The following is an 8,164-nucleotide window of genomic DNA, read 5'->3' as shown; positions in this document are numbered from 1 at the left end:
ATCCCTCCAACGTTTTCTTTCCTTTTATTTAAGGAAACTGCATTTTCTCAGCCTGGTTCTCCAGTTTGGCTGTGCATCCTGCCTGCTCTTTCTCACTCAGACGTGAATAAGCCCCTCCCCGCCCTCAGGGTGATCGGTATAGTCTGGAGGAGAGACCCATAGAAGCACCACGCAAACAGGTGGGAGGGAATGGGCTGTATTGTGTCAGGGGCACAGAGTGTCGGTTTGGGTAGGTGAAAGAGATCTAGAGATGGCTGGTAGTCCGGTGGTACAACAAAGTCAATGTACTTAATGTCCCTGGGCTGTAGACCTTAAAAATGGTTAAAATGATAAATTTCAGAGGACACCCTCTCCCCTGCTGCTCCCCCTGCTTATGCGTGCTTTCTCTCTCTGTCAAATAATAAATAAAATCTTTAAAGAAAGACGGTAAATTTCATGCTATGTATATTTTACCACAATTTAAAAAAAAGGCAGATGGAAGAGCAGGGGCAGAGCCAAGGGGGGCATTGGTTCTGCACAAAGTTACTCTATGGACCCCGTAAGTCCATCTGCAGGTACATATAATCCTGGGTTCTCACAGGAAGGAGAGCCATCCTGGGGCCATTATGGGCATCAGGGGTCAGAGGGGCAACCTAGCCCTGGCCCTGTGCCTGTCAAACACCACGCCTTGGGCAGGGATCTGTGGGGAGACACTGGCAGCGGCCTGGGACCAGGGCTGGCTACGTATGTGATGTGCGAGGCTTAGTGCCAAATGAGAACAAAGGGCCCCTTGTTCAAAAAGTATTAAGTAGGGGCGCCTGGGTGGCTCAGTCAGTTAAAGGCTGACTCTTGGTCTGCTTCTCGCTCTCCCTCTGTTCCCTCCCCAGCTCGTGCTTACTCTCTCTCTCTCAAATAAATAAATAAAATCTTTAAGAAAAAAAAAGGCTAATTATTTCAAGACAGAGACAACAGAGCATGAAACCAATCGCAGGGCTTTCTGAGTGCAAGCTCTGAGCCACTGTAACGGTCCCATGGCCATGGAGGGGACTCTGGTGGGAACAGTTCTCAGTCGGTGCTTGTGGAAGATAACAGAGGAAGGGAGAGGAGAAAAGTGAGAGAGAATAGTTTTTGGAAGTTTCATTTAAGTATCGTAACTAGAAAAGTTCACCAATCATAACCATACAGAATTTTCACAAAGAGAATAAACTTGTGGACCCAGCGGTTACATCAAGAAGCCCAATCCCAGCAGCCCAGAAGCTTTCCTCATGCTAAGCCTTCCTCGTGCTTTTCACAGGGACCCCAACCAGGACTTCCAATAGCGTAAATTACTTTTGTCCCCCTGGGGGTTTCATGTAAATGGGAACCGGAGGGCATGTTCTCTTCCAAGGCTGGCTTTTCTCTCTTTCATGTCTCAGCCATGCTGTGGCCTATAGTGCGGTTGTAAGGGTTGTAAGTTCTCCGACTGACGATGCCAAGGGTCAGAGAACATGTGGGAGGCCCAGAACTCTCCTAAGCCTCAGGAGGGAGCAGCCCCTTTGAAAAACTGAGTGGCGTTGTCCCCTAAAGCTGAGCGGACACCCACCCTCAGACCAGCACTTCCATTCCTAGATACAAACACAACCCAACTGCACGGGCCAGCTCTAAGAAGGCTTCTATGAGCGCTATTTGTATTAGTCCCAAAGGCAAACACTTACAAAAACAGGGGCATAGTCACAAAATGGAGAATTCCCCGCCGCCCCTGCCCACCGGAGCCAGTACATTTGTTTAGAAGGACCATTTATTCTCTTGGGTGGCCTGTGGAGTCAACACTGGGACCAGAAGATAAACTCAGTCTTGAGGGAAATTGAAGACATCGAATGAAGAGGGGCGGGGGTGGGGGCAAAGGGGGTGGAAGGGAGGTCTCCAGTGTCAGAAGCCAGGGGAGGAGGAGTGACATATTGAACAGAAGAATTTTCCCAAGAGACACTCAAGAATCTGTGAGTTTGGAACCCCCATTCCCAGAAATCTAACTGCATCCCAGTGAAAGAATTTGCATTGTGAAAATGGTGAGTCTGAGGGCGAAGAGAGAGTGGCTGGGCATGCCCTCCTTCCTGGGGCCACACCCTCTGCCCGGAATCCGCCAATACAAAGTCCAGCCTCAACACGGTTTGCTTGCACCTTCCACTTACCCAGCTCTGCTTCCTCTCTCCTCGGTATCAGGTACCTGAACTCTGGACAGCACCGTTTCCCAAGCCAGGTCAGGACCAAGGACGGAAATCCCCTGGCCAGAAGGCAGTCTCAGAGTTTCTTTTGGGTTGGGGACAAAAATGACTGAATTGGGGTCTCCTGCCTTAAGTGCTCAGGGAATCTCTATCCATCTCCATGTTCCCCTGCCTCGGTGTCTTTTTCTGTCCCTCCAGTGGTTTCCAGAATCTCCCCTCTCTCAGTTGTTTCTGGGGCCCCCCTGCAAGTGGGCCACTCGGTGACCATCATGAGGACAAGACTGGCTTTGGACAGAGCTGCAGGGCAATCCAGTTCCTCGCCTGTAGTGGGCATACTAGAACAGTGATGCCAGCAGTGGCCATTTGTGAAATGTTTCCTATATGTCAGACCTTGTGCCAAGAGCTTTTGTACGTGTTATTTATTTTTATCCCCCTCTTAATGTTTGTAAAGCCGATTCTGTTCTTTTACAGATCTGGAAAATGACACCCAAAAAGATAAAATACTTAAGTGACATGGCTAAATGGGAGAAGAAAACCTGTTCGCAAACATGCCATTAACCAGGGCACAGCACTGTTCTTCTGAACCTCAGTTTTCATAGTTGTACAATGGGAGTAGGTGACTCCAGTCTGGCAGAATTGGTGGGAAAGTTCAAGGAGGCGATTTCTGTGAGCACTAGCTTGGGCCACAGAGTAAGGGACTCAGGCCATGACAGAACTGGGTGTAGCGGAGCCCACTATGAAGTCTCAGCTGAGGGGCTGGGGACCACTCTTCTCTTCATGGAATTTGCATCAAGTCTAACAGGGCTGTGGGAGTGAAGCCAGCTAGGGTAATTCCCTGCACTCCTCTTTCCCATGTCCTAAGGTGGGTATTGGTCCGCTCACCCTCCTGTGGCTCTGGCCCACCTTTCACATTCTCTGTATCAGTAATGAACATACTTGGTCAACAACGATTTATGCCAAGGTCTCTCATCTTGACTCTACTGACACTTTGGACCAGATAATTATTTGTTTTGTGGGCTGTCCTGCATATTGTAGGATGATTAGCAACAATCCTGGCCCCTACCCACTAGAAGCCAGGAGTACCCCCTTCCAGTAGTCAAAAACAAAAATGTCCCTGGACATTGCCAAATAGCCCCTAGAGGGAAAATCATGCCCAGGTAAGAACTGGTGGCTTAAACAATGATGCCGTGTAATGATCTCATCCGATTGGAAGTCCCTGGAGGTAGGCATTTCCAGGTTTGGTGCAGCAGCTTAAGGATGCTAACTAACAAGGACCATTGCCTCATGATCACAATATGGCTGCTATAAATCCCACTACTACACCATCACATTCAAATTCAAAGGTAAGCAAGAGGCGCAAAGTGATGGTGTCATGTGTGGCTTCGCCTTTAATCTTAAGAGTTTTCCCAGCCACTTCTCAGTAGTTGGTCTTGTTGACCAAAACTGGTTGTATGTCCATCCCTAGCTGCAAATGAGGCTGGGGAAGTGACTAGGTGGCCAGGGAGAGGAGGGTAGGAAATGGCATGGGTCCTCCCCTGACATGGTGGTATGGGCAGTCTCCATACTTGTGGAAATCATTTTTCTATCTGCTTTCCTCTCTAGGCCAGAGCACCTTGACAACAGGGACCTCCTCGGGTTTTCCTCTGTGTCCTCAGAACTTAGCCAGGTGCTTTGGACTGAGAAAGTGCTCAATCAGTGCTCATTGAATGAATGAATGAGTGAACCAATCAATGAATGCTTTCACTTCCCCTTCTTTGCTTACATCACTAAAAGCCTTACTTAGGTGATTATTTATTCATATGCAAACTAAACATGGTTTAACAAGAACAATCCCATAATGCAAATGAGTTCCTTCCACAAGCCACGATCCCTCTGGTTATCGGGCATGCTGTTCTCTTTGCCCAGAATATTCTTCCTGCCACCTCCAGCCTCCCCTTGCCCATTTTGGATGGCCAGCTCCTTCTCACTCTCTATGTCTCTGCCTACACGTGACCCCCTCCAAGAAGCTTTCCTTCATCTCTCCAGTGTGGCTCAAAGATTTCTGCTATATCCCCGTCAAGTCCCCCATGTTGTCTTATCCTAGCAGTTGTCGCCCTGACCTCTGTTACTTGCGACTTCTCCTTGTTAGGACAGTGATCGCCCATGGGGACCAGAACAACAGGTTCTACCCTAGCAGGGTATCCATAAGCTTTTGTTGATTAAATAATGCTTACCAGTGTTTGGCAAAGCTTTGATGTAAAGAGACAGATGGGGAATATTTTCAGCTTTGTGGGCCGCATAACCTCTGTTGCAACTCTTCAACTCTGAACAGAGTGAGAGAGAAAGCAGCCGTACATAACACGTAAACAAATGAGAGTGGCTCTGTTCCAAGAAAACTTTATTTATGGGCGCTGAATTTGAATTTCATATAAGTTTTACATGCCATGAAATCGTACTCTTCTAAAAAATCTTTTTTTTTTTCAATCACCTAAAAATGTAAAAATCATTCCCTGAGGCTTTTGGGCGATACAAAAACAGGTGACAAGCCATAGCTTACTGACCCAGATTGATACAAAAAGTCACATGTTTCGGGTTTTCCAGATCAAACTCAGGAATACATCCGGGTCACTTAGAGCAGTAATATCACAGTATTTCTTAATATCAAGCAACAAATTAAACTTGAAAGTGCATTAAATGACTTCGCCATAACATCCACTAGACTGTATTTTAAGAAATCAAAGGCAATTTGAGATTAAGAAAATATTCCTGTCAGGGAGCCATGTCAACGGGTTTAAACAAAACTTTGACAATTCTATATGCAATCCTGATGGGAATTTTTAAAAACTGGGCGTAAAAGGGGATTTGTTTTTCATGACAAAAATTATTTATCTTAAGTCATATCCAACATATGACTTAGATCAACTGAAGTATCCACTGGGGGGCGGGGGACACAGGGCTTTTTAAAAAAATCGGGTTTCATGTAGTAGAGGACTAGGAAGTGCTGAATGGTAATGAGGCCGCAGGGGCATTTTCTGCAGGGGGGCGGGTAGCGTATGGGCTGGTGTCTGTGTTCCTGGGAGGTAGCAATTCCACTCCTAGAAGTTTTCACACGGCCCCATAAGGGCACCAGAAAGAGGAGTCCCCGCAGCACCGTTTATGGGACCGGAGAGTTAAAGGATCCTGGAGAAGGACAAATAAACTGTGGAAGAGGGACACCCTGAAGAATTATTTGACATGAGAGGCATCTAGTTGGATGAACACGTAGCAATGTGGAAGGATCCTAAAAATGCAGTGTTTGTTGGGAAAGTGAGAAACAGAAGAAGAGGTACCAAATAACATTATGTAAATTAAGAAGATAAACAGGCAGGGTCGCCTGGGTGGCTCAGTGGTAAGCACGGGACCTTTGATTGCAGCTGGGGTCCTGATCTCAGGGTCGTGAGATGGAGCCCTTCACTGGCTCCACACTGGGCGTGGAGCCTGCCTGTTTCTCTCTCTCTCCCTCTTTCTTTGCCCGCCCAGTCTCACTCTCATGCACTCATGTGTGCATACTTGCACACATACTCTCTCTCTCTCTCTCAAAAAAAAAAAAAAAGGATTATGAACAGGCAAAACAACAATGCTGGGTTTGAAGGAACACGGATGAAAAGATACACATTCTGTATACTGGCAGGCTCAGTTGGGGAGAGAGAGACACACCTAGGATTAATACACACATAGAGGCTAGAGGGGCTGGAGGGGGCCTTGAACAGGCAAATGATATACCACAAACTATACCTGAGGTCCAGGAAAAAAAAATAGACAAACAAGCAAAAATAAACAGGAAGACCATGAATCTCTTAAATCTGCAAAACTTATTACACAACAGTAAAATATCAGAGGACTTCCAGTTGAAAACTGGAAAAAAAGATAAAGCCAATTATCTCATAATTGGTGAACATTGTTCTGGGTACTTCTGACCCATGCATTAAGAACCGAGATAGAAATAAAAGTTATGCATAAAAGGTAAATCGGTAGGGAGATGGATACACAGAAATAGATACAGAGAGAGATGCACATACATATAGCTACAGATTTTATTGGCTCCCAACTGAGCCAACTTCTGACCATAGAGCTACTTAAAAAATCCTTCTAAGTGTCTTATCAGGTTTCAGCCAGGACAAACAGTAAATATTCCTGACAGTATTAAATAGCACCGCGGACCCAAGAGGCATCCCCCCAAACACTGCCAAAGTTGATACCTGCCAAAGATTCGGAGCCACTCTCAGGGATAGCTAAATGAAAGAAAGGCTTTTTAGGCAAGTCCCCCGGGGGGCCGGCAATGGACTCTGCCTGCAAATGGGCTGCAGCCCTCACTGGTGTCCGGCCATGTTTGGGGGGCCCCAAGCCAAGTTCTTAGGACACAAAACAAGGCAAATGAGAGTAACAGCTACGCCGGGTGGGGGTGAGGGGTGAAAAAAAGATCCATAACCAGTGGATTTGGATTTGGAAAGGAAGAGACAATGTGAAATTTTACCTTCCTTTCTCACCTGAGCACTACAGACGGAGAATCAGGAGAGCTGACCCTGGTGAGAATTCTCACCCTTTGCTGGCCACTGTCTGCTTTCCTAGGATGCCATCTGCAATCCAAAGCAAGCAGGGATTAAAGCACAGAGTGTGGCCCTGGTATCTACCAGAAATTGATGAGATTTTCCATTAGCTTTAGATTTCCCTTGACTGTTCAAGGAAATCACTGGTAGCAGTTTACCAGAAAATTCCTCAGATCCTGTCAACCCTAGGAAAGACCCATTGAGGGGGGCAGCTGCCCTTCGAGGACAGACATGGGGGCATCTGTAAGACCACCAACAGTGGTCTTTATTTTCTGTTTACAGCCATGTAGTGGTAGCATGAGTCCCTACATAGAGGAGGGTAGAGGGGACAGGAGGAGTGACATCAACCCCATGGACTTTTGTTTTAGACATCTTTATGCCTTTAATTCTTCATTAGCCTTTTGCAGTGAATATTTCAATGAAACTATTTGGGAAATTTGAAGCCTTTTGGAGGCTCCTACATGCCAATTAAAATAGATGTCCCATTTTGTTTGATTTAGGAATCCTAGCTTCCAAGTGCATTTTTAAAATAAATGATCTTGTCCAGTTGGAACGTTCCTCATCATGGTCATTGCTCTAGGTTGTCTTCAGTAAGATTGGTCCATGCACATGAGGAAAGACCATATCTTTAACATAAAACCAACCATAGTTGCTAAGGAGGGGACTGTCCTTAAAGCATTTAGATGATTAGGATCCCATTTTTGGAGTTTTCTTGAGAGCAAAGAAAAATATTCTTAGATAGCCTAAGGATCATGCTTGGGGTTGAGATGTCATTTTTTTTTAAAGCATGCCTTTTGCAGCATATTCCTTTCCCCTAACAGACAGCTTCTGCCCTATTTATCTGACCTGTGACCTGGTGTCCCTTGTTGCACAGAATTTTCTTGCTGGTAGTGAGTGACCTAACATGGAACCTCCTGGTCCGTGGTCACGTTATATTCTCACAGTAGTCTTGGGCTTCACAGATGGTTCTCTCTCCTGGAAAGGTGGCAAGTGCTCTAGCAGGATCCAGGTGCCCAACCCATGCCCATTGGCTTTGGTTTTAATCTTGGCCTCAGGAAAATTCACAAGTTTACATCTAAACCAAGCACATTCTAATTCATAAACCAAGCACATTCTAAATTCAGAAACCAAGTGCATTCTAAATTCAGAAACCAAAAGAGTACTCACCAGAAGGACAATCTGTCCTTATCCAAATCCCAAAAAAAGTCAGAGAGCTCAACCAAAAGAGGGAGCTTGAAATTCAAGAGGAGACTCACAAAACCGGAAGCAGAATGTCACTCATGAAAGCATTGAGCTCAAGGGGCTCAGTGCAGGTGACTTGCTTGATTCTGAGGCTCCTCTTCCAGTACCCCCTCCCTAGGTCGGGGTGTGTGTGTGGATCTCTTTCCAATCTCACTTCTGACACCACTGAATGTCAAC

This window comes from Mustela erminea, chromosome 4 (genome assembly GCF_009829155.1).
Source record: "Mustela erminea isolate mMusErm1 chromosome 4, mMusErm1.Pri, whole genome shotgun sequence".
Classification (NCBI taxonomy): domain Eukaryota; kingdom Metazoa; phylum Chordata; class Mammalia; order Carnivora; family Mustelidae; genus Mustela; species Mustela erminea.
The sequence above is the reverse complement of the archived record's forward strand: the minus strand, read 5'-3'. Positions refer to the sequence as shown.